The sequence below is a fragment of the Ranitomeya variabilis genome, chromosome 4 (assembly GCF_051348905.1).
Source record: "Ranitomeya variabilis isolate aRanVar5 chromosome 4, aRanVar5.hap1, whole genome shotgun sequence".
NCBI lineage: Eukaryota > Metazoa > Chordata > Amphibia > Anura > Dendrobatidae > Ranitomeya > Ranitomeya variabilis.
The window spans coordinates 255,352,551-255,379,889 of record NC_135235.1 but is presented as its reverse complement, the minus strand read 5'-3'; the positions used below and the strand labels follow the sequence as shown (position 1 = coordinate 255,379,889).

The 27,339-nt window shown below is 49.6% G+C and overlaps 1 protein-coding gene across 3 annotated transcripts in view; it reads left to right on the top strand.

Annotated features, from left to right (window-relative positions):
• The first annotated feature begins 522 nt into the window (after positions 1–522).
• B3GAT1 (beta-1,3-glucuronyltransferase 1) overlaps positions 523–27,339 on the top strand; it is a 91,876-nt gene continuing 65,059 nt past the window's right edge. The window contains exon 1 of one of the 3 annotated variants that reach the window (XM_077249548.1): positions 523–1,072. The gene's annotated coding sequence lies outside the window, so the exon portion shown is untranslated. The remainder of the gene's footprint in view (positions 1,073–27,339) is intronic. The other 2 variants (XM_077249549.1, XM_077249550.1) reach the window with 2 other exon arrangements.

The window sequence follows — 27,339 nt, the reverse complement described above, 5'->3', positions numbered from 1 at the left end:
ATTCGCGCTCTTGTGAGCGATCTGATCCATGTGGTAGATGGTTGTCCAGTATTCGCGCTCTTGTGAGCGATCTGATCCATGTTGTAGATGGTTGTCCAGTATTAGCGCTCCTGTGAGCGATCTGATCCATGCCGCAGATGGTTGTCCAGTATTCTCGCTCTTGTGAGCGATCTGATCCATGTTGTCGATGGTTGTCCAGTATTTGCGCTCTTGTGATCGATCTGATCCATGTCGTAGATGGTTGTCCAGTATTCGCACCCTTGTGATGGATCTGATCCGTGTCATAGATGGTTGTCCAGTATTCGCACTCTTGTGAGCGATCTGATCCATGTTGTAGATGGTTGTCCAGTATTCGCACTCTTGTGAGCGATCTGATCCATGTTGTAGATGGTTGTCCAGTATTCACACTCTTGTGAGTGATCTGATCCATGTCGTAGATGGTTGTCCAGTATTTGCGCTCTTGTGATCAATCTGATCCGTGTCATAGATGGTTGTCCAGTATTCGCCCTTGCGAGGCGGACCAGTGGGAAGCTGCAGTGTAAACTACGAGGGCCGCCTGCCCCACTCACCACCTGCTGTATGAAAGGAGACGTATTTTGGATTCCGAGAGACGTTGCAGCTCGTACCAAGTGCATTGTTCTCGCTGTCGCTTCCCCCCACAATGCTGGTAGATTGGTAGCGGCTGAGCACTGTGCAGTTTGCTGTCTCTATGTGAGCTGCTTGCTCTCTATGCTGCATGTAAGGAGCTGGGGCTTTGTCTGGGTCTTGGATGCAATAACCGTCTCATGCTCCATGCAAGCGCATCCCTGACGGACGGACGGGAGGGCGAATATCTGCAACCCTGCGACCACTGCTGTGCAATATCTATGAGTCTGTCAAGACCCCTGAGTGATCTGATTGAGGATCTGGTGCCTTAAGAGCCAGGATCCTTGTGAGCGGCTCTGCGGTACACACAAAGGATGCACTGAGCAGATGTGAATCGCTCTCTGTTCCCAGAGCAGGAAGGATTAAGGAATGAATGAGAGGCAGAGATCAGTGGAGAGAATGAAGCCGCTCTTCCTTCCACAATGAGGTATGGTCCATACATTTCATCCCTCCACTTCCAGACACCCCATGATGTCTGTAATGCTTGCTGAGAGCCTGAGGTTCCTCTCCTTTCTTCACCTGCATCACATTGGTACCCACTGATACAGGAGAGGAGAGGTGCCATAGAAGTCTTCCTCCCCCCATAACTTTAGCTTTAGTTTTGCATCACTTGATTGTAGATATGAGCCCTGGGCATCTAAATGAGCCACTTAGCACCTGCAATCATCTGCCATCCTGCTATATAGGCTGTTCTGCAATCACCGTCAATACCCAACCTTTAGGCGCTGATTGGGGGCAGCAGTGTTTTCCAGTTGTGTTTTTGGGGGCTCATATTGTTTGCATTGTTGTGACCAGATGATTGTGATGGGTTGCTCTGACTTTGGCGGATTGGCATCAGTTGATGAGGTTGGCACGGTCTCATCCAACAGGTCTAGACATTAGGAGACCAGTAAGGCTCTGTTGTATCTGGTCTCATGATCTTCTACCTGGAGAGAGCAGGTCTCTGTGGCTTCTGGACTCTGCTGCAGGCATAGACTTTATCTGCAGAGGGGCCCTTGGATGCTCATTGTGCTGAGATTGTGCAGCAGGACTCATAAATGCAAACTGCTTCCAGGGCTTTCTGCAGCAGGAGAAGACCTTATTGCCCTCATGTCTTAGTTCCACCTGTGACAATTTGCAGCCCATGGATTTTTTCATGTAAAGCAATCCTGGGAGGTCACATAATAAATGCTGAGGTATGAGCCCATGTCTGGCCCCCCACTTTGTGTGGTGCATCTGTAGATGATATTACAGAAAGTTACAATTGGGAATTGCACGCTTCCTGTGAGGGCAACTGGGGTGGGTGCCTCCATTCTGAAAGCCTGAATGTGAAGCTCCGTGACCCCCGATCTAATGAGGCTTCCAACATTTAGTGCAATCACAATGAGCAACTGCGGAGCCAAGAGAGACGGCACAGATCATACTGGAAGCCTCCAATACAACATTGTGGCCCTAATGTAGGATTTAATGTCTTCAGAGACCCCAGTAATGGCAAAGAAAGGGTAACAATTTGGAGCAAAGTTGGGAACAGATTTCCAACAACTTACATAACATAAATGGAAGAAGCCAAACAACTGCAGGAGCCGACGGCAATGGAGCTGACGGCAATGGAGCTGACGGCAATGGAGCTGACAACCCAGATTATCGCTGCTGCATTGCACATAGAGAAAAAAACTTTTGTCAAAATCACATCTCTTTAGTTGAGGCCTTTGTAAGGGCTGGATAGACTTTGGAGTGGGACAGGGGCTGTTTCCCTTAGGGCCAGACCTGGGAATTCGAGGCTGCATATGACAGTGATAGAGCCGTAACCATCCGGCAGATATAGATGTACAGATGTCAGGTCACTTCTCCAAGATCAGGTCACTTCTCCAAGATCAGGTCACACTTATAAATGTAAGAGCTCGGCTGCCTTCAGTGAACGCTCAGGCATGTTACGTAGATGAGTTTATACATTATATCGGATTGAAACTTCTGAGCTATGAAGTATAAGAAATGGTGGAAATGTGGGATTTTGTAACTTTGTGTTACAAGGTGTCACGTCCAGATGTTACTTTATCAGTAAATGTTCTATTTGTAAATAAATAGATACATTTGTGCTTCCTGATTATTTCCTGAGCTTTATTTCCCCGTGAACATCGGATCGCTTGTATTGGTTTTGTGCCGCTAAGTAGTCGCCTGATAGAGTCGGTGTCATCGTGTCGATTTGGTCCGTAGAGTCCAGTCCGGATTATCGTCTCGATTTCAGCCGGCTATTCTCGGTAATGTGGTAAATGCACAATGTGTCCTGGGTGTTATACCGGGGGCGGTGCGACACTGGCTTATGCCGCTCACAGGAATGATTCGGTGATGAGGACGGAAATATCATCACCTACATCTTCTAAGCTATAGCAACACCCAGAGCTGAAAGTGCAAGTTATGGCATCAGATATCTAATCCCCATCTATGGCGTCAGGTATCTAATCCCCATCTATGGCGTCAGATATCTAACCAACATCTATGGCGTCAGATATCTAACCAACATCTATGGCGTCAGGCATCTAACCCCCATCTATGGCATCAGGCATGTAACCCCCACAGGACTGCCACTAGAAATTTCGGGGTCCCATACTGGCAAAATTTTCGGGGCCCCCTTGAGACTCCACCCAGGCTCCACCCCAGCCCCGCCTCCATGCTCCACCCCTCGAACTGGCCACAGTCCCACCGCTCTCTCTTGGAAAATCTCCACTTCTCACCTATCACACATTGACAGTTCTCATCACCAGATCACACATAAAGCCGGCAGCTTTTGTTTTGGCCAAAAGATTTTTTAAGCCACCAAAATGACAAGGTAGACACTTTTGGCCAGGCCCTACTCTACTGTAACCTATTAAATATTTGTTAAAATATGCAATACAATCTAGGTTTATTTTTATTTATTTTTCAATTTTTAAAATGACCTATAATACCACATACAAGGAACAAATACCACAGCACCATGACCAGACACCATATTACCACCACAGTGACCGAATAATATCAAATACAAGGAACAAATACCACAACACCATGACCAGACCACATATTACCACCACATAGTCACTGAATACTACAATACTGATCAGTAATAAAAAACACCCCACAATACTATCACCATAAGTGCCAGTATTCACAGGAGATCTGTACTTAGTATGCAGTGTCTGTGTACAGGTAATACAGTGATCACCGGTGATATTATACACAGGAGCTCTGTATATAGTGTACAGTGTAGTGTCAGTGTATAGGTAACACACTGACTCACCAGTGACGTCTCTAGGTGAAGTCCTTCATCTTTCATCCAGAACAGATCGTCATCACTTCATCCAGCCAGGACTCGTTTCTGCAGGGAATAGCACAGTTATCTCGAGTTCCGCTTGCAGAACACATTACTTAATTTTCACAACTTCTACATTACACCACATGAAGAAGGCAACATAGTATCACTCTACACAGTAACAGGACAGCCCCCCATTTAAAACAGTATACCAAAAAATAAAATAAATACATCACTGCAGTAATCATATCCCTTAATTAGCCCCTATGATAATAATATTCGCTATCTCATGTGTGTCATGTGTCTCATTCCTGGCGTCAGCCATATGTTCTCCCATCCTGCCCTAATGAGTATCCATTCTGCCCCATATGATCTCCCCATCCTGCCCCATCTGTCTCCATCGTATCCATCCTGCCCCATCTGTCTCCAATCCTGCCCCCAGTGTCTCCAATCATGCCCGTATCACCATTCTGCCCCGTCTCCAATCACGCCCCCATGTCTGCAATCATGCCCCCTGCGTCTCCATTCTGCCCCATCTGTTTCCAATCCTGCCCCATCTGTTTCCAATCCTGCACCATCTGTCTCCAGTCATGCCCCAGTGTCTCCAGTCATGCCGCCATGTTTTTCATCCTGCCCCCTGTCTCCAATCATGCCCCGTATCTCCATTCTGCCCCTGTGTCCAGCTTTCTGCCCCTGTGTCCAGCTTTCTGCCCCTGTGTCCAGCTTTCTGCCCCTGTGTCCAGCTTTCTGCCCCAGTGTCCAGCTTTCTGCCCCAGTGTCCAGCATTCTGCCCCCGTGTCCAGCATTCTGCCCCCGTGTCCAGCATTCTGCCCCCGTGTCCAGCATTCTGCCCCGTGTCCAGCATACTGCCCCCGTGTCCAGCATACTGCCCCCGTGTCCAGCATTCTGCCCCCGTGTTCAGCATACTGCCCCCGTGTCCAGCATACTGCCCCCGTGTCCAGCATTCTGCCCCCGTGTCCAGCATTCTGCCCCCGTGTCCAGCATACTGCCCCCGTGTCCAGCATACTGCCCCCATGTCCAGCATACTGCCCCTGTGTCCAGCATACTGCCCCTGTGTCCAGCATACTGCCCCTGTGTCTAGCATCTCCTCTGCCCCAGCGTGTCCAGCATCTCCTCTGCCCCAGCGTGTCCAGCATCTCCTCTGCCCCAGCGTGTCCAGCATTCTGCCCCTGTGTCCAGCATTCTGCCCCTGTGTCCAGCATCTCCTCTGCCCCTGTGTCAGCTTTCTGCCCCTTTGTCCAGCATTCTGCCCCTGTGTCCAGCATCTCCTCTGCCCCAGTGTGTCCAGCATACTGCCCCCGTGTCCAGCATTCTGCCCCCGTGTCCAGCATTCTGCCCCCGTGTCCAGCATACTGCCCCAGGCCCCCTCCTTCCCCCCCCTGGATCGCCGCTACCAAAGAAAAAAATAAAAAACTTCTTACCTGGCCGTGTGCTCCTCCTGCGGCGGGCGAAGCTCACTTCCTCCACGCAGGTGAAGGACACACTCGCCGGCGGCTGACGATGACGTCAGACGCTGGCGAAGTGCGACTGCGCACTGAGGCCGCTCAAGTCTGCTGCCAGCCTCCGACTGGCTGGCGGCGGCTGTTAACTATTGACGTGCGGGCACGGGTCCGCACGTCGATAGTGTGCCGCAGCACCTGCAGGGGGGGCCTGGTGAGCAGATTAGCCGGGGCCTGATGCGGGCCCCCTCTGCCCACCGGGCCCCATACGCCAGTCATGGCTGTAATGCCCTGATGGCGGCCCTGAACCCCCATCTATGGTGTCCGGTATCTAACCCCCATCTATGGTGTCAGGCATCTAACCCCCATCTATGGCGTCAGGCATCTAACCGTCATCTATGGCATCAGGTATCTAGCTCCATCTATGGCGTCAGGCATCTAACCTCCATCTATGGCGTCAGGCATCTAACCCCCATCTATGGCGTCAGGCATCTAACCTCCATCTATGGCGTCAGGCATCTAACCCCCATCTATGGCGTCAGGCATCTAACCCCCATCTATGGCATCAGGCATCTAACCCCCATCTATGGCGTCAGGCATCTAACCCTCATCTATGGCGTCAGGCATCTAACCCCCATCTATGGTGTCAGGTATCTAACCCCATCTATGGTGTCAGGCATCTAACCCCCATCTATGGCGTCAGGTATCTAACCCCATCTATGGCGTCAGGCATCTAACCTCCATCTATGGTGTCAGGCATCTAACCCCCATCTATGGCGTCAGGCATCTAACCCCCATCTATGGCGTCAGGCATCTAACCCCCATCTATGGCATCAGGTATCTAACCCCATCTATGGTGTCAGGCATCTAACCCCCATCTATGGCGTCAGGTATCTAACCCCATCTATGGCTTCAGGCATCTAACCTCCATCTATGGTGTCAGGTATCTAACCCCCATCTATGGCGTCAGGCATCTAACCCCCATCTATGGTGTCAGGCATCTAACCCCCATCAGATACATTCTCCGCACTCTGACTCTTGTCATCTGCAGGTTCATATTTCTTTCTCTGGATGGTCTGGAGCAATCCTGGTGCTTCTCATTGACCTTCACTGTGGTGACATTATGTCAGCAATCAAGAAACATTACATCCCCTCAATGCGCCGTGATCTCAGGGAAGAGATGGACTCGGACACAGCCATTTCCTTGATAGTTTGTTTGATGTTTCATCTCGTTTAAGACGCCGGTAAATCAGCTTGTATTAGATTTGGAGAAATCTGTTGAGGTGTTAAAGAAAACAGTTGGCGCAGCCCCGGGGAATGATGGACGGGGGAGCAGCGGGTGACATTTCTCATCCTGATAACCATTGCTGGGTGGCAGGGTTTTAACTAGCAGAGATGCATCTTCTTGGCCTGGGCTTGGAGCCATCTCCAGGCACAGAACATCTATTCTGCAGCTGCTTTAAGGCCAGTCAGTGTCTGACCAGTGAAGAGCAGAGATGTTGGTCATGTTGGATATTTTGGCCCATGTTTGCGAGCAGGAAAATAGTTGTCTGTGCATAATTACTTAGGACCACCTGTCCTTTCAGGGAACTTTTCAGGATAAGCCATAATGTGTGTACATGAGGAATAACACTATATTTGGCTGTTATATGACTAGTATCCTTAAGTTCTTTTTCTCTGCAGGCTCTTTGTCAATTTCTCATTTGTCTCTGAGCTAGTTGGGGGAGATTAGCTCATATGATGTCTGCCATACACAGCACACTCAGACATGAGGGATTCCTGCACACTAAGTAGCATGAAATCAGAAGCAGCAGCATAGAGAACATTATAAAGAGCATTATAGAGCAGTGTAGATGTAAGTCCTGCTCTATGATGAGATAAAACACTCACCCAGAATGGAATCATAGAGGATTATAGTCATCAGTACTGAGCAGTATAGTTGTGAAACCAACACTGGGGTGAGATAAAACACTTAACAGAAAGTCTGCAGTAGGGAGGATGTTATACATCAGCAGTACTGAGCAGTGGAGATGTAAGTCCTGCTCTGTGATGAGATAAAACACCCACTAGAATAGTATCATAGAGGATTTTAGTCATCAGTACTGAGCAGTATAGTTGTGAAACCAACACTGGGGTGAGATAAAATACTTAACAGAAAGTCCCTGCAGTAGGGAGGATGTTATACATCAGAACTGAGCAGTGTACCTGTGGAATCCAGCTTTGGTGTGAGATAAAACACTTACTAAAAAGCTGCAGCACAATCTGCATATCTTTCTCCTTCCTTTTCAAGCCTCTCCTTTACATTGACTTACATATTCAGCTGTAATCCGCTGCCTCAGTGACGATCTGTCTTGTCTTCAGCTGTAGTGAATGATGAGTTCAGGAAGTTGTGGAGAGAAGTGGCTCATAAGTGGAGAAAGAAGCAAATTTATCTGATAAGACGTATTACAAAGTTTCTTAAATTCACTTGTATTATTGCAAAGTTTGTTCTAGCAGCAGCGACCATGTAATATTGCGATATTCTCCATTCTTCTTATGATGGTAGTGTAATATTGGCTTTATAGTATTTGGGATGTGTAAATAGTGAAATGAATAACCTGCCATAGGTTCATATTAAACAGTATGATGCTTGAACTATAGGGGTTATGTCGGATTAGAAAATCATGGCTGCTTTCTTCCCGAGAACAGCGCCACGACTGTCCACAGGTTGTGTGCGGTATTGCAGTACAGGCTTATTGAAGTAAACAGGACTGAGCTGCAGTTTCAGAAACAACCCCCGGATTTCTGATTCTGTTCTTGGAAGAAAGCAGCCATCTTTATCTAATTCGGGACACCCCCTCGGCTTTCTGAAGAGTGTAGGACGTGTTGGAGCGCTGTCCTCTCAGTCTCATCCCCACATCTCGTCTCTCCCATGACCGGGTTCTGTGAGCCGCCCCATCGTTTTGGATTGCTCTCTGTAATAATAATTTCAGCGTCCACCGCACATCTCACAATGCAATCTTATGATCTTATGATTTAGCTGTAATTTTCTCTAAATGGTACTAATTAGGCAGGAAGAAACAAGCCATTTCTTCGTGATGGTGCCAACGTGACCCTTCGGAAGTTCTTCATATATTATTTAAAGTGAACGCTCTGCACCAACCATTGAGATTAATGAGCCGATCCTCCGGAGATTATTACAATCTAACCACTAATATGTTTGATGCGAGTGCTCGGCATAAATCCGCCGCCGTGATATCGGATCTGTGCCTCCTGCGTTACTGTCGCACTCTGGTCACTAATAATCACGTAACACGTTTCCTCTGTTCTTGCCGCTGACAACATACAGTATGTGTCACATATAGGGAAAAAGTAATGGCCCCCTGAGGTGTAATAACCCTGAGACCACCTCGGTGATCGCTGCTCAATATTTCCTACAAATTGACATCTTTTTTGAGCGTTGAGCTGAACTTGATCTCGATTTGGATTAATTGCTACAAAGGTTTGACAGAACGTCCAGAAGTTCTACGAGAAATCATCGCTACAATGTATCAGGCTGGAAAAAGTTCCTAAGTTATTCTAAGTCTTTCAGATTCTTCCGAACCCCGGAAAGTGACATTATCTACAGATACACAAGGCTTTATAAAAGGGGACGGTTTCCAGGAGTTTATGGTCTGCCGAGATTTCATCAGAGGTGTAAAGGCGACGCGAGGACCTCAAAGGAGAAGACGAAGGAAGTGACCGAGCAAAGAGGGGATTCATTGGAAAGTAGCAAGGAGGAAACTCCCTGCCGTCCAAGAGTAGCATCGCCGCTTCACCGGGGTGATATGATCTGATGAGGGTGGAATAGGAGACTACAATCCCCACCGGCCTCACATGCTGGTGGTTGTAGTGCCGGACCCGGCCCTCACATGCTGGTGGTTATTGTGCCGGACCCGGCCCTCACGTGGTGGTTGTAGTGCCGGACCCAGCCCTCACATGGTGATGGTTGTAGTGCCGGACCCGGCCCTCACATGGTGGTGGTTGTAGTGCCGGACCCGGCCCTCACATGTTGGTGGTTGTAGTGCCGGACCCGGCCCTCACATATTGGTGGTTGTAGTGCCGGACCCGGCCCTCACATGCTGGTGGTTGTAGTGCCGGACTCGGCCCTCACATGTTGGTGGTTGTAGTGCCGGACCCCACCCTCACATGCTGGTGGTTGTAGTGCCGGACCCGGCCCTCACATGTTGGTGGTTGTAGTGCCGGACCCGGCCCTCACATGGTGGTTGTAGTGGCGGACCTGGCCCTCACATGGTGGTTGTAGTGCGGACCTGGCCCAAACATGGTGGTGGTTGTAGTTCCGGACCCGGCCCTCACATGCTGGTGGTTGTAGTGCCGGACCCGGACCTCACATGCTGGTGGTTGTAGTTCCGAACCCGGCCCTCACATGTTGGTGGTTGTAGTGCCGGACCCAGCCCTCACATGCTGGTGGTTGTAGTGCTGGACCTAGCCCTCACATGCTGGTGGTTGTAGTTCCGGACCCGGCCCTCACATGCTGGTGGTTGTAGTGGCGGACCCGGCCCTCACATGCTGATGCTTGTAGTGCCGGACCCAGCCCTCACATGCTGGTAGTTGTAGTGGCGGACCTGGCCCTCACATGCTGGTGGTTATAGTGGCAGACCCAGCCTTCACATGCTGGTGGTTGTAGTGCTGGACCCGGCCCTCACATGCTGGTGGTTGTAGTTCCGGACCCGGCCCTCACATGTTGGTGGTTGTAGTGCCGGACCCAGCCCTCACATGCTGGTGGCTGTAGTGCCGGACCTAGCCCTAACATGCTGGTGGTTGTAGTTCCGGACCTGGCCCTCACATGCTGGTGGTTGTAGTGGCGGACCCGGCCCTTACATGATGGTGGTTGTAGTGCTGGACCCGGCCCTCACATGCTGGTGGTTGTAGTACCGGACCCGGCCCTCACATGCTGGTGATTGTAGTGGCGGACCCGGCCCTCACATATTGGTGGTTGTAGTGCCGGACCCGGCCCTCACATGCTGGTGGTTGTAGTGCCGGACTCGGCCCTCACATGTTGGTGGTTGTAGTGCCGGACCCAGCCCTCACATGCTGGTGGTTGTAGTGCCGGACCCCACCCTCACATGCTGGTGGTTGTAGTGCCGGACCCGGCCCTCACATGTTGGTAGTTGTAGTGCCGGACCCAGCCCTCACATGTTGGTGGTTGTAGTGCCGGACCCGGCCCTCACATGGTGGTTGTAGTGGCGGACCTGGCCCTCACATGGTGGTTGTAGTGCGGACCTGGCCCAAACATGGTGGTGGTTGTAGTTCCGGCCCCGGCCCTCACATGCTGGTGGTTGTAGTGCCGGACTCGGCCCTCACATGTTGGTGGTTGTAGTGCCGGACCCAGTCCTCACATGCTGGTGGTTGTAGTGCCGGACCCCACCCTCACATGCTGGTGGTTGTAGTGCCGGACCCGGCCCTCACATGTTGGTGGTTGTAGTGCCGGACCCGGCCCTCACATGGTGGTTGTAGTGGCGGACCTGGCCCTCACATGGTGGTTGTAGTGCGGACCTGGCCCAAACATGGTGGTGGTTGTAGTTCCGGACCCGGCCCTCACATGCTGGTGGTTGTAGTGACGGACCCGGCCCTCACATGCTGGTGGTTGTAGTTCCGAACCCGGCCCTCACATGTTGGTGGTTGTAGTGCCGGACCCAGCCCTCACATGCTGGTGGTTGTAGTGCTGGACCTAGCCCTCACATGCTGGTGGTTGTAGTTCCGGACCCGGCCCTCACATGCTGGTGGTTGTAGTGGCGGACCCGGCCCTCACATGCTGATGCTTGTAGTGCCGGACCCAGCCCTCACATGCTGGTAGTTGTAGTGGCGGACCTGGCCCTCACATGCTGGTGGTTATAGTGGCAGACCCAGCCTTCACATGCTGGTGGTTGTAGTGCTGGACCCGGCCCTCACATGCTGGTGGTTGTAGTTCCGGACCCGGCCCTCACATGTTGGTGGTTGTAGTGCCAGACCCAGCCCTCACATGCTGGTGGCTGTAGTGCCGGACCTAGCCCTAACATGCTGGTGGTTGTAGTTCCGGACCTGGCCCTCACATGCTGGTGGTTGTAGTGGCGGACCCGGCCCTCACATGATGGTGGTTGTAGTGCTGGACCCGGCCCTCACATGCTGGTGGTTGTAGTACCGGACCCGGCCCTCACATGCTGGTGATTGTAGTGGCGGACCCGGCCCTCACATGCTGGTGGTTATAGTGGCGGACCCGGCCCTCACATGCTGGTGGTTGTAGAGCCGACCCCGGCCCTCACATGCTGGGGGTTGTAGTGCCGGACCCGGCCCTCACATGCTGGTGGTTGTAGTGCCGGACCCGGCCCTCACATGATGGTGGTTGTAGTGCCGGACCTGGCCCTCACATGCTGGTGATTGTAGTGGCGGACCCGGCCCTCACTTGCTGGTGGTTGTAGTGCTGACCCCGGCCCTCACATGCTGGGGGTTGTAGTGCCGGACCCGGCCCTCACATGCTGGTGGTTGTAGTGCCGGACCCGGCCCTCACATGATGGTGGTTGTAGTGCCGGACCCGGCCCTCACATGCTGGTGATTGTAGTGGCGGACCCGGCCCTCACATGCTGGTGGTTATAGTGGCGGACCCGGCCCTCACTTGCTGGTGGTTGTAGTGCCGACCCCGGCCCTCACATGCTGGGGGTTGTAGTGCCGGACCCGGCCCTCACATGCTGGGGGTTGTAGTGCCGGACCCGGCCCTCACATGCTGGTGGTTGTAGTACCGGATCCGGCCCTCACATGCTGGTGACTGTAGTGCCGGATCCTGGATGGCCGGCAGTTGTCTCAGTGATTGTACATAGAGGATCACGCGGCCAATAGCAATCAGTAAAGTGGACCCTCATTATCGTGTGACGTTTTGCGGGTCCGTTGTTTTATTAACCCTTCATGTACCCACAGTCTAATCCTCTACTTGGTAACATTGTGTTTGTATCGTACAAGCAGAGCTGAAAGATGATGGCAAACACATCCCAGCTGCTAATAAGGGTGCACTTACTTTTTACACATGTGAAATATTTACAGCAACATTCATGATCGCAATGTGTGATTACTCCGGGTGTTCCTTGTACATTGTAGGGTCGAATATGTAAAAATAGTAGGGGGCACATACTTTATCTGCGGATGTGCATGAGATCTGTGCTTGGTACAGAGGAGGATGCTGCACTGACTCCTCCGTCATTGATGGGACTGAATTATGGAAATGGCCCTGAGCCCTGATCACTTCTGTACTGTGGGGTGATGGCGGTGACCAGCGAGGGTAATGGACAGTTAGTTGTTACATTGTTCCTCAGCAGGGTGCGAACGTCATCCTGGTAATACAATTTATAGCGGCGTCTAAGGAAATGACATGTGCACAACACAGGGATGACATAAGGGTATTTGTGGCCCTGAAGGCCATGATTTATTCCCAGTCATTGATCTACGAGCTGTTCTGTGATGTCCCCAAGGTCTGGGCTGTATAATATGTATCGTATGTGCGGTTCTGTGCAAAAGGTTCAGGCAGGAAGGCAAAAATGGAAGAGTTAATGGATTACTTTTATCAGTTCACAAAACATCTGCACTGTAGGATCCATGTCTCTATGTCTGTATATGTCTGTGTGTGTGTGTGTGTGTGTATATATATATATATATATATATATATATATATATATATATATAATTATATATACACGCGCACACACACATGTATTTGATACTCTGCCGATTTTGCAAGTTTTCCCATCTACATGTAATGTATCATAGGTACACTTCACCAGAATCTAAAAATAAAATCCAGAAAATCACATTGTATGATTTCTGCATAATTAATTTACATTTCACTGCGTGAAATAAGTATTTGATACATTAGAAAAACAGAACTTAATATTTGGTACAGAAACCTTTGCAGTTACAGAGGTCAGACGTTTCCTGTGGTTCTTTACCAGGTTTACACACACTGCAGCAGGGATTTTGACCCCCTCCTCCATACAGATCTCCAGATCTTTCAGGTTTCGGGGCTGTCGCTGGACATTGAGTTTCAGCTCCTTCCAAAGATTTTCTATTGGGTTTAGGTCTGGAGACTGGCTAGGCCACTCCAGGACCGTGAAATGCTTCTTACAGAGCCACTCCTTAGTTACCCTGGCTGTGTGTTTCAGGTCATTGTCATGCTGGAAAACCCAGCCACGACCAATCTTTAATGCTCATACTGGGAGAAGCAGGTTGTTGGCCAAAATAGAGGGATACATGACCCCATCCATGCTCCCTTCAATACAACGCAGTTGTCCTGTCCCCTTTGTAGAAAAGTCCCTCAAAGTATGATGTTTCTCCCACCATGCTTCATGGTAGGACTGTGTTCTTGGGATTATTCTCATCCTTCTTCTTCCTCCAAACATGGGGAGTGGAGTTGACACCAAAAAGTTTTATTTTGGTCTCATCTGACCACATGACATTCTCCCGTGCCTCCTCTGGATCATCCAGATGGTCATTGGTGAATTTTAAATGGGCCTGGACATGTGCTGGTGTGAGCAGGGGGACCTTGTGTGCCGTGCAGCATTTTACTTTATGACGGTGTAGTGTGTTACTAACGGTAATGTTTGAGACTGTGGTCCCAGCTGTCTTCAGGTCATGACCAGGTCCTCCCGTGGAGGGGTAAGAGGGTGCCGCAGTCCGCTAGCCGAAACCGCATGAACTTTGGGTCATCTCACCACACACCCACTCTCCTGTTAACGTGGAACTAACACTACTCGGACAACACAGGGTGAGGGTAAAGCAGTGAGGCAATACTTTATTGAACCACAAAACAGGCAGATAACACATAGAACAGTCCCAGAAAAATATCCAAGATGGTGCACATTACAGAGTCTCATCCTTCTGCTGACTTGCCGGGATAAGAGCAGCAGTAACTTCAGAGGTTCCAGGGCTAACTACCCACCTGTGGCATGCACAGAGAGGATGTAACCACAAGCTTAGAAAGATGACAGTCCATTGAGGTACATGGCCAGGTGACCGTATGGCCCCACCCTGGTTTCCCCAAACATTTCCATGGAGTCAGGTAACCGGATGGTCCCAACCTAGTTTCCACAAATGTATCAATGGTGCCAGGTGACTGCATGGTCCCATCCTGGTTTCTCCAAATGTATCCATAGGTTCCAGGTGACTGGAGGGTCCCAACCTGGTTTTCACAAACTTATTCATGGTTCAGCAATGGTCAATGGAGCAGATCTGTATTCTTCCAGCCGATGCTGAAGTTCCCTAAGCTGATATTCTGTAGAATGACAAATCTGTGTCACTCGTGATTTAGCCATGATGTCTTGGCTGCAGTCCTGTAGAGTCTCTGGATGTTTTGATGTCTGGATATCGTGGCTGAATCTGTCTCTCTTAGGCTAGTTTCACACTAGCGTTTTGAGGAGCTGCGGAGGGCTGTGGACTTCCTCTGTGAAGCCCCGCCCTCGGCCGCACCTCCGCCGCTAGCTCCGCCTACTTCTGCATGCGGCTTGCATGCGGCCTGCGTACCTATCTTTAACATTAGGTACGCAGGTCGTGCCGCTGTATGCGGATGCTTCCGCATGCGTCGTTTTGCTGATGCGGCGACCAGCGTAGAACGCAGCTTGTAGCAATTTTTTTTCTCCGCATCGTCAAAACGACGCATGTGGAAGCATCCGCATACAGCCGCACGACCTGCATACCTAATGTTAAAGATAGGTACGCCGGCCACATGCAGAAGTAGGCGGAGCTAGCGGCCGAGGGCGGGGCTTCACGGAGGAAGTCCGCAGCCCTCCACAGCTCCTCAAAACGCTAGTGGGAAACTAGCCTTACAGAGGCATCTAATCTTTTTATAAGTAAGGGTATGTGCACATGTTGCGGATTTCTTGCAGAAATTTCCTGAAGAAAACCGGAAATTCTCTGCAAGAAATCCGCATTTTTTTCTTTGCGTTTTTTTTTCCGTTTTTTTTCGCGTTTTTTTAGCATTCTGCAAGCGTAATTAGCTTGCAGAATGCTAAAGTTTTCCAAGCGATCTGTAGCATCGCTTGGAAAACTGACTGACAGGTTGGTCACACTTGTCAAACATAGCGTTTGACAAGTGTGACCAACTTTTTACTATAGATGCAGCTTATGCAGCATCTATAGTAAAAGATAGAATGTTTAAAAATAATAAAAAAAATAAAAAAATGCTTATACTCACCCAGACATCTCAGCGGCGTCCGTTCCTCTTCCTATAGCTGGTCTGTGCGCACAGGACCTTCCGTGACGTCACGGTCACGTGAGCGGTCACATGACCGCTCACGACCAATCACAGTACAGTGACGTCATCGGCAAGGTCCTCCACCGCACATCAGCTACAGGAACCGAAGCGACAGCATGCAGTGGAGGCGGGAAGACATCGAGGGTGAGTATAGGACTATTTTTTATTTTAATTCTTATTTTTTTACCAATTATATGGTGCCCAGTGCGTGGAGGAGAGTCTCCTCTCCTCCACCCTGGGTACCAACCGCACATAATCTGCTTACTTCCCGCATCGTGGGCACAGCCCCGTGCGGGAAGTAAGCAGATCAATGGACCCTTAGGTGTGCGGAATCCCCTGCAATTCCGCATTTTAATGAACATGTTGCTTTTTTTTCCGCGATGCGATTTTTTCGCGGAAAAAAAGGCTACATTTGCACAAAAAATGCGGAATACACTTAAAATAATGGGAGGCATATGTAAGCGTTTTTTTCACGTTTTTATCACGTTTTTATAGCGAAAAAACGCGAAAAAAACACGAAAAATACTTAACGTGTGCACATGGCCTAACAAGTGTCTTTCATTCAGTATTTACAGGTAAAAGGGAAGAATGCTGATAAGACCATCTCATATTATTTTATTACGTATTCTATTTGCATAGTTTTTCCTGCTTTATTTTCCAAGTCAACAAACTGGCTGACCTGGACAATGTCTGAGTGATTGGCATATCAGCAAACATCACTAGTCATCCAGGATAAGAGCACAATGTGTCACAACAAATTGTCAACTTACAAGTCAATATTACAGGCTTACACAAGCTAAATTCTGTTTTCTTGACCAGGAAGAAAGAAACATATAAATTCAAATGTCAACATATATATAAGTCTATTCTTCATGACTTGCTGAAAATAGACATCTGGTTAATTAAGATACAATGCTACGTCCTCACGAGGGTCTTGTTGGGTGTTCCCGATATACGGCAGGTCTTGTGTGGTGTTCCTAGTTACGGCAGGTTTTTTGGGATGTTCCTGGTTTATGGAGGGTCTTGTGGGCTGTTCCCAGTATATGGCAGGTCTTTTGGGGTGTTCCTGGTATACGGCAGGTCTTGTGGGGAGTTCCCGGTATGACAGATCTTGTGGGGTGTTCCCGGTATACGGCAGGTCTTGTGGGGCATTCCTGGTATATGGCAGGTCTTGTGGGGTGTTCCCAGTATACGGCAGGTCTTGTGGGGTGTTCCCGGTATACAGTGGGCCTTGTGGGATGTTCCTGGCATACTACAGGTCTTGTGGGGCGTTCTCGGTATATGCGTGTCTTGTGGGACGTTCCCGGTATATGGCAGGTCTTGTGGGGTGTTCTCGGTATACGGCAGGTCTTGTGGGATGTTCACGTATACGGCAGGTCTTGTGGGAGTGTTTCCGGTATATGGCAGGTCTTGTGGGGTGTTCTCGGTATACGGCAGGTCTTGTGGGATGTTCACGTATACGGCAGGTCTTGTGGGGCGTTTCCGGTATATGGCAGGTCTTGTGGGGCGTTCCCGGTATACGGTAAGTCTTGTGGGGTGTTCCCAGTATATGGCAGGTCTTGTGGGGTGTTCCCGGTATACAGTGGGCCTTGTGGGATGTTCACGGTATACAGCAGGTCTTGTGGGGTGTTCCCGGTATACGGCAGGTCTTGTGGGACGTTCCAGGTATACTGCAGGTCTTGTGGGTTGTTCCCGGTATATGGCAGGTCTTGTGGGGTGTTCTCGGTATACGGCAGGTCTTGTGGGGTGTTCCCAGTATACGGTGGGTCTTGTGAGGTATTCCCAGTATACAAGGGGTCTTGTGGGGTGTTCCCGGGAAAGGGCAGGTCTTGTGGGGTGTTCCCTGCATTTAGTAGTTGGTATCCATCAAAAGTGATACGGGGAGGACGATTGGTTCCTGGGTTCAGGGTCGATGATCGGTGTGATTACTGTGTATATTATTGTCTCACTTGGGCAGGGTTATATTCTCTGTGATGTTCACTCTTGGGGCCTCTGCAGGATTCTGAGCTGATAGAGCAGGATGTTGTGCAGCATCTCCTGGTTTCCCTCACGGGTCTGGCATGCTGCGGTGGTTTTGCAGATTTCCAGGTGTATCTGAGCCGCAGTCCTCGGCTGAGACGTCTTTATTGACAGGAAGCCTCGTTCTAGCATTTGACACCTACGTGTAATGTGCTGATTCCAGAAATAGCAATCCCCTCAGATCAGCGGCGCTCGGGGCTGGGAACGAGGATCTATAATGCAGGCAGCGCAGACCGTGGATATGGAGGACGGCGTGTACGGCGCACACAGGGGTTGGGCCCTACAGGTGACGGTGCAATCCGTAGGGTCCATACAGTGTTACATAATGATGAGATCTTACGTAATCCATCAATCTTACCACGAAAGAAAACCTTTCCCTCCCACCGTTCTGTGCTGAGATACAATGTATCTGGTGATTCTTCATTGTTATTCCTTGTGTGGTCGTCCGGGGCCGTCCTGTTCATAGATTCAGTATCGGCGCGGCACATTTTCACCACACCCCTAATCACACCCATTTTCATTTTCCTTCTTTCTAAAAAAAAAATAAAATAAAATAAAAATCCTGCAGTTTTTTATGTGTGTTTTTTAGGCTTCACATAGAAACATCTAGAGGAAAAAAAAAACGCACAGGTCAAAGGCGTCTTTAGCGCAGTTATCATGAAATCGCAAGTGTCAGCGTCATTATCCTGTACCCCAAGTGTCAGCATCATTATCCTGTACCCCGAGTGTCAGCGTCATTATCCTGTACCCCGAGTGTCAGCGTCATTATCCTGTACCCCGAGTGTCAGTATCATTATCCTGTACCCCGAGTGTCAGTGCCATTATCCTGTACCCCGAGTGTCAGTGCCATTATCCTGTACCCCGAGTGTCAGTGTCATTATCCTGTACCCCCAGTGTCAGCGTCATTATCCTGTACCCTGAGTGTCAGTATCATTATCCTGTACCCCGAGTGTCAGTGCCATTATCCTGTACCCCGAGTGTCAGTGTCATTATCATGTACTCCGAGTGTCAGTGTCATTATCCTGTACCCCGAGTTTCAGCGTCATTATCCTGTACCCCCAGTGTCAGCGTCATTATCCTGTACCCCCAGTGTCAGTGTCATTATCCTGTAGCCCCAGTGTCAGTGTCATTATTCTGTATTTTGTATTTACACGTAGTATGCAGATAGTGATCCCCTTATTTATTATAAATAGATGGTGCCCGCTCAGTAAAGTGTTTTTGGATTATTCTGTACCCCGAATGTCAGCGTCATTATCCTGCACCCCGAACGTCAGTGTCATTGTAGCGCCCCCACTGTCGCAGGGCCGAGGGGTACCCGGTACCGGGCCTCTGAGTCTCTGCTCTGGGGTTGTCACGGTGGCTAGACCCGGTCCGTGACCCTGCTGAGGGGCTCCAGTGCAGGTTCCAAGAACCGTATCTTCGCAAAGAGTCCGTCTTTATGTAAAACCAGTAGAAAGCACCTTTAAGAAGGTGCAAACTATATACAAGAAGTTTGTATCATGCATTGTTCATGATTCAGCAGTTCTTTGATAACTTGTGCAAAACGTAGAAAACAAACAAAAACAATAGGGATCCCGGGTCAACAAAGGGATCCCTTTAAGAGTAACCCTAAACGGGTTTTAGCAGCAAAACAGTAAAAACAGTTAACTTATTTACAGTCATTAAAGCATTTTTGCTTACTCATCTTGTAGTGTAGGGGGTGGTCTTCTGTCCCCGGCCGATGCCATGTCTGTGCTGGTGGTTGGTCTCTCAGGTGCCATCAGATCAGCCGGTGTCTGGATTTGAAGGCTAATCCTGCTTGCAAGCTCGGCGGCTGCTACAAGGCGGACGGTGGTGACAGTAACGAGATCTGTCAACTCTGGATCAATCGGGGTCGCGGCAACAGGTGACGCTCCCTCAGGCTCACGCCGGTGGACGTTCCGAGCGCACCATCCTTGTGCATTCCGGCGGCGAGTGTAGGTCACCTGATCCCCCCTTTGCAATGGGTCACCATCTCGACTGCAGCAGGGAGTATTTATGTTGTATCTAGTAACGAAGACGTCAGTTGGTAGTCCCGGTTCCTGTATGGAGCCCCAACCCCTCTTCGGGTGGAAGGCTAGCACAGTCCCCCGCTTTACCACGTCGTTCCTGTTGTGCGCAGGCTTCCTGCGTTGCGTCTTCGGCATATCAGATTGTTCTGTTTCGTCTCGGTTTTTCCAGTGTTGGATCAGACATTGTTTATACTGTTCCCAAGTGAGCACAGCAAGGGTGAGGCTCTCCCCCGGAGCTCCATACGGCTCGTTCCAGGGGGTGTCCCACCGGAGGATCACCCCATCTGGGCCCACATCTATGGGTTCCCCCATCTTGGTCGGTAGGGGAGGTACCAGCTTCCCCATCACGTCGGGGGTGAGGACCACCCGTTCCACCGTAAAGGCGCGGTTATTGTTGCTGGGGTGAGGAGCGGTCACAGGAGCGGGATCGGTCGGGAGACCAGAATCGGCCGGGGGAGTAGGGGTGCCGTCCATGCCTGCGCCTGATGTGATTCCACCGATGTCGATCGGTTCCGTTGACGAGGACACTGGAATCGGCTGCAGCCCGGACCGCGGCTCTTCCGGAGCGGCCTCTTGACGTGGCTCCGCCCTCCATGGCTCCGTGGCTGGGATAGGTAGACTCGGCTCCTCCACTGGCGGCTCCCAGGAGTTCAGGTCCTTCACGGGCGGTGGACGCGAGTCCGTCTCTGATGGGTGAGGGCAAGCCGGGATCACCTCGCTGTTGCTCGGGCACTTGCTGCTCATCGTCGCTGTCTGGCATTCGGCGGCAACGCATGCACCTGGCTCCGCCATTTCTCCGAGGTTGAGCTCCTTCTTCACCTCGTTCCCGCCGTTGCAAATCAGGGGGCGGTTCTCCTCTGCTGCTGGGTAGGTCGTCCCCTCGCAGCAGGAGTCGGAGGGGGCGGTCGCTACTTCTGGCGCCGCTTTGGTAGTCTCCTCCCATGGCACGCCCTTCTTCCTCTGTGCTCCCTGTGGCGCTGCAATGGCGGCGGCTTTTGGCGGGAACTTTTGGCGGTAAATGGCAACACACAGTCTTTGCAATAAAGTACAGTCCAAGCACAGTAAATTACAGTTCCAAGGCACACATGACCTGATTCTTCAGGCCTAAGTAGATCCTGTTCGTGACGCCAAGTTTGTAGCGCCCCCACTGCCGCAGGGCCGAGGGGTACCCGGTACCGGGCCTCTGAGTCTCTGCTCTGGTGTTGTCACGGTGGCTAGACCCGGTCCGTGACCCTGCTGAGGGGCGTACAGTAATAGATGTGGATGATGGGGGGTAGTTTAGTGCCGGTCGCAGTCAATAACGAGGACACCAGGTTGCAGTCTCTTTACCTCTTTACTGAAGGTCTCAAAGTCCTCAATCCGGAATACTGTTAACCAGGCTGCGCAAGTCCGGCCGGTCCGATGGCACCTCCAGAGTTCCCTTTGCAGGTGGAAATCTGTGCCTTCCTTCTAGCGCTATGTGTTGTGGTCCTCCCCTGCTGAGCTTACGGGATAGTCCCCACAACTGTTGTGTCTGTTTCTCGTGTTCCCTCACAACTCGATTAGATGATCTTCTGCTAATCTTCCATCCCTCCCAGGTGTTATGGTTGGGACGCACCCGTATGACGGGTAGGCTCGGAGCTCTTCCGGTGACCCTAGAGTCGCCCCTCTCCACAGGTTGCCCCCTATGTCTGCGTAGGTGATTTAAGTGAGACAGCCCGCCTGTGACTGACTGTCCTGCCGTTGGTTTGAAGTATGGCTTAGAGCTCTGTACCTCCTCGGCGTTCCGGCCGCCGGTTGTTTACGCCTCAGTAGGATGTTGCCTCGATCTTACAGCATGACTCCTACTGGTATTCTCCTTCTTGCTTTGATCTCGTTTCTCACTCAGCACAATAAATCTCGCTTCTTGTCCTTTCTTAGGGCACCGCCGCTATGAAGTGCAGGCGCGGTCCCTTAGCTTTCTCTCTGTTTGCCAGGCCTCTGTCAGGATCCCACCCCATGACAGGGACCCTACCGAATCTTCCCCTGCAACACCCTCTGCCACAAGGTGTTGCCTGGTTCCAACCCAGTCAGCGTTCTCTCTAACTTCCTGCCTGACCCCCAGTTTTACCAGTATGTGAGGAGTGGCCTAATGAATAGTACCCTTAGCTCCCCCTGGAGGCCCGACTGTGAAATGTATTGGTGTATGTGATACCTGGTCAGATGAACTCCTTCAGTGCCATCAAACGTACCATAGCCCCCCTTAGCGGCGGAGCCACAGTACTGCAACGACCAGGACTCTGGGGCGCTGCATCATTATCCTGTACCCCGAATGTCAGCGTCATTATCCTGTACCCCGAACGTCAGTGTCATTATTCTGCACCCTGAGTGTCAGTGTCATTATCCTGTACCCCGAGTGTCAGTGTCATTATCCTGTACCCCGAACGTCAGTGTCATTATTCTGCACCCTGAGTGTCGGTGTCGGGTTCTGCTTCCCTCCTCTGCGGAGGTCTCTGGCCACTGGAGGATCCTGCAGATAATTCTGAGCCTTGGTCCTGATCTGATGCTAATTGTTTCTTTCCCGGAGCTATTTAACATGATTTATGGGTGAGGAATTATTATCACTGATTGACTTTGTGTAATTCCATTACCTCCTGACTCCTGTGACCGGCGCACTCGTCCTCCGCTCCGTCATCACTAATAGATCTGCCCGGCAGCTGCAGGATCCTGCGCGAGGTGGAGGAGCCGAGTGTCACTCTCATCATCCGCATCATCATCTCCTTTATATAGTTACATACATACAGCCAGTATAACCTGGGTATCTCCGACTCCTGTATATAATTATACTTGTACAGATGGTATAACCTGGGTATCTCCTGTATATAATTATATATGTACAGCCGGTATAACATGGGCATCTCCTGTATATAATTATATATGTACAGCTGGTATAACCTGGATATATCCTGTATATAATTCTATATGTACAGCCGGTATAACGTGGTATCTCCTGTATATAATTATATATGTACAGCTGGTATAACCTGGGCATCTCCTGTATATAATTATATATGTACAGCCGGTATAACCTGGGCATATCCTGTATATAATTATACATGTACAGATGGTATAATCTGGGCATCTCCCGTATATAATCATATATGTACAGCTGGTATAACCTGGGCATCTCCTGTATATAATTATATATGTACAACTGGTATAACCTGGGCATCTCCCGTATATAATTATATATGTACAGCTGGTACAACCTGGGCATCTCCTGTATATAATTATATATGTACAGCTGGTATAACCTGGGCGTCTCCTGTATATAATTATATATGTACAGCTGGTATAACCTGGGCGTCTCCTGTATATAATTATATATGTACAGCTGCTGTAACCTAGGCATTTCCTGTATATAATTACACGTCTTTCCAGTATCTAGTAATGGTGAGTTTAGTGGTGTTATCAATGTGAGAAATGATTTATGGTGGAATGTGGCCTTTAGGTAAAGTAGTGCCCACCAGGGGTCGGTTTGTATTGGTGCTGAGAACACTGCCTATGTGGATTTCTACATTTTCCTAGAATTGTTTGATTTTAGAGGAGAAAATCTTGAGAAATGAGAGAGCGCAGCTCACGGTCACATCGCCTGCAGTGGGCAGTACAGGGTGCTGGGGTTTAAACCGTCTGGAAATAATCTTGTAATTGAATTATTGGTATTTACTTAATGTTTACATCCAGTGTGCGCTTTGTTAGGTTTTGGGGGGGTTGGTGTTTTTTTTAAACAAAGAAAAATGGGTCAGTACAAAAGTTTTGGCACCCTGCATGGTTAGTACCTAGTAGCATCCACTTTTGCAAGTATCTCAGCTTGTAAACGCTTTTTGTTGCCAGACAAGACTCTTTCAGTTCTTGTTTGAGGCATTTTCCTCCATTCCTCCTTGGACAATTCTTCCAGTTTTGTAAGATTCCTGGGGCGTCTTGCATTCTCTGCTATTTTGAGGTCTAGCCACAGATTTTCAATGATGTTCAGATCAGGGGACTGTGAGGGCCATTGTAAAACCTTCAGCTTGCGCCTTTTGAGGTCGTCTATTGTGGATTTTGACGTGTGTTTAGGATCATTATCCATATGTATTTCTTTGAGGGCCGCACAGCCCTCCATGTGCTCGCCAGAGGTAGCCTGACTGCCATTAGGTACCGAGATGAGATCCTCAGACCCCTTGTGAGACCATATTCTGGTGCGGTTGGCCCTGGGTTCCTCCTAATGCAGGACAATACCAGACCTCATGTGGCTGGAGTGTGTCAGCAGTTCCTGCAAGATGAAGGCATTGAAGCTATGGACTGGCCCACCCGTTCCCCAGACCTGAATCCGATTGAGCACATCTGGGACATCATGTCTCGCACCATCCACCAACGTCACGTTGCACCACAGACTGTCCAGGAGTTGGCGGATGCTTTAGTCCAGGTCTGGGAGGAGATCCCTCAGGAGACCATCCACCGCCTCATCAGGAGCATGCCCAGGCGTTGTAGGGAGATCATACAGGCACGTGGAGGCCACACACACTACTGAGCATCATTTCTTTGTCTTAAGGCATTTCCACTGAAGTTGGATCAGCCTGTAACTTCATCTTCCACTTTGATTTTGAGCATCATTCCAACTCCATGGGATATTAGTTGTGATTTACGTTGATAATTTTTAGGTTTTATTGTTCTCAACACATTCCACTATGTAATGAATAAAGATTTACAACTGGAATATTTCATTCAGTGATATCTAGGATGTGGGATTTTAGTGTTCCCTTTATTTTTTGAGCAGTATATATATATATATATATATATATATATATATATATATATATATATATATATATATATATATATACTACGCGGCTCTGTGCTGTATACTACGTAGCTGGCCAATATACTACATGGCTCTGTGCTGTATACTACGTAACTGGGCAATATACTACGTCACTGGGCAATATACTACGTAACTGGGCAATATACACTCACCGGCCACTTTATTAGGTACACCTGTCCAACTTCTTGTTAACACTTAATTTCTAATCAGCCAATCACATGGCGGCAACTCAGTGCATTTAGGCATGTAGACATGGTCAAGACAATCTCCTGCAGTTCAAACCGAGCATCAGTATGGGGAAGAAAGGTGATTTGAGTGCCTTTGAACGTGGCATGGTTGTTGGTGCCAGAAGGGCTGGTCTGAGTATTTCAGAAACTGCTGATCTACTGGGATTTTCACGCACAACCATCTCTAGGGTTTACAGAGAATGGTCCGAAAAAGAAAAAAAATCCAGTGAGCGGCAGTTCTGTGGGCGGAAATGCCTTGTTGATGCCAGAGGTCAGAGGAGAATGGGCAGACTGGTTCGAGCTGATAGAAAGGCAACAGTGACTCAAATCGCCACCCGTTACAACCAAGGTAGGCCTAAGAGCATCTCTGAACGCACAGTGCGTCGAACTTTGAGGCAGATGGGCTACAGCAGCAGAAGACCACACCGGGTACCACTCCTTTCAGCTAAGAACAGGAAACTGAGGCTACAATTTGTACAAGCTCATCGAAATTGGACAGTAGAAGATTGGAAAAACGTTGCTTGGTCTGATGAGTCTCGATTTCTGCTGCGACATTCGGATGGTAGGGTCAGAATTTGGCGTAAACAACATGAAAGCATGGATCCATCCTGCCTTGTATGGAGCATCTTTGGGATGTGCAGCCGACAAATCTGCGGCAACTGTGTGATGCCATCATGTCAATATGGACCAAAATCTCTGAGGAATGCTTCCAGCACCTTGTTGAATCTATGCCACGAAGAATTGAGGCAGTTCTGAAGGCAAAAGGGGGTCCAACCCGTTACTAGCATGGTGTACCTAATAAAGTGGCCGGTGAGTGTACTACGTCACTGGGCAATATACTACGTCACTGGGCAATATACTACGTTGACATGCATATTCTAGAATATCCGATGCGTTAGAATCGGGCCACCATCTAGTCTATATATATAATTGTCTAAGGGGTGCTTCCGTCTTTCTGTCGGCAACTTCCATCATGGATATTCATTAGCTGATTGGTCTCGCCAGCTGCCTGTCATGGCTGCCGCGACCAATCAGTGACCGGCACAGTCCGATTAGTCCCTCCCTACTCCCCTGCAGTCAGTGCCCTGCGCCCGCTCCATACTCCCCGCCGTCACGGCTCACACAGGGTTAATGCCAGCGGTAACGGACCGCGTTATGCCGCGGGTAACTCACTCCTTTACCGCCGCTATTAACCCTGTGTGACCAAGTTTTTACTATTGAGGCTGCCTATGCAGCCTCAATAGTAAAAACATCTAATCTTAAAAATATTTTTTTTTAAAATAACAAATCATTATATACTCACCTTCTGCCGCCTTTCCGACACTCCGGTGACCGGTCCATGCAAGCGGCAAGTTCCGGTGCTAAGGTTGGTGTGCGACAAGGACCTGCCATGACGTCACGATCATGTGACCGCGACGTCATCACAGGCCCTGCGCGCCTGCACGAGAAGGACCTGCCATGATGTCACAGTCATGTGACCGCGACGTCATCACACCCTCGGACCGGAAGCTGCCGCCTGAACCGAACACAGGCGACAGAACTACAAGGGGCCCCTCGGAAAGTGAGTATATGTTTATTTTTTATTTTTTAACCTGTGACATACGTGGCTGGGCAATATACTACGTGGCTGGGCAATATACTACGTGGCTCTGTGCTGTATACTACGTCGCTGTGCAATATACTACGTGGCTCTGTGCTGTATACTACGTCACTGGGCAATATACTACGTCACTGGGCAATATACTACGTAACTGGGCAATATACTACGTGGCTGGGCAATATACTACGTCACTGGGCAATATACTACGTCACTGGGCATTATACTACGTAACTGGGCAATATACTACGTGGCTGGGCAATATACTACGTCACTGGGCAATATACTACGTCACTGGGCATTATACTACGTCACTGGGCAATATACTACGTGGCTCTGTGCTCTATACTACGTCGCTGTGCAATATACTAGGTCACTGGGCAATATACTACGTGGCTGTGCAATGTACTACATAGCTGGGCAATATACTATGTGGCTGTGCAATATACTATGTGGCTGTGCAATATACTACGTAACTGGGCAATATACTACGTGGCTGTGCAATATACTACGTCACTGGGTGCAATATACTACGTCACTGGGCAATATACTACGTGGCTGTGCAATATACTACGTGGCTGGGCAATATACTACGTGACTGGGCAATATACTACGTCACTGGGCAATATACTACGTTACTGGGCAATATACTACGTCACTGGACAATATACTACGTGGACATGCATATTCTAGAATACCCGATACGTTAGAATCGGGCCACTATATATATATATACGGTATATATACTTGCTAGTTTAAAGTAGTATTTGTGATAACAATCTGCCTGTAACTAACCTATAACCACACTGCCCTTCAATTGTTTTTAACCCCTTAATCCCATATGACGTACTATCCCGTCAAGGTGACCTGGGACTTAATTCCCAGTGACGTGATAGTACGTCACATGCGATCGGCCGCGCTCACGGGGGGAGCGCGGCCGATCGCGGCCGGGTGTCAGCTATGTGCCAGGAGTGGTCACGGACCGCCCCCGACACATTAACCCCCGGCACACTGCGATCAAA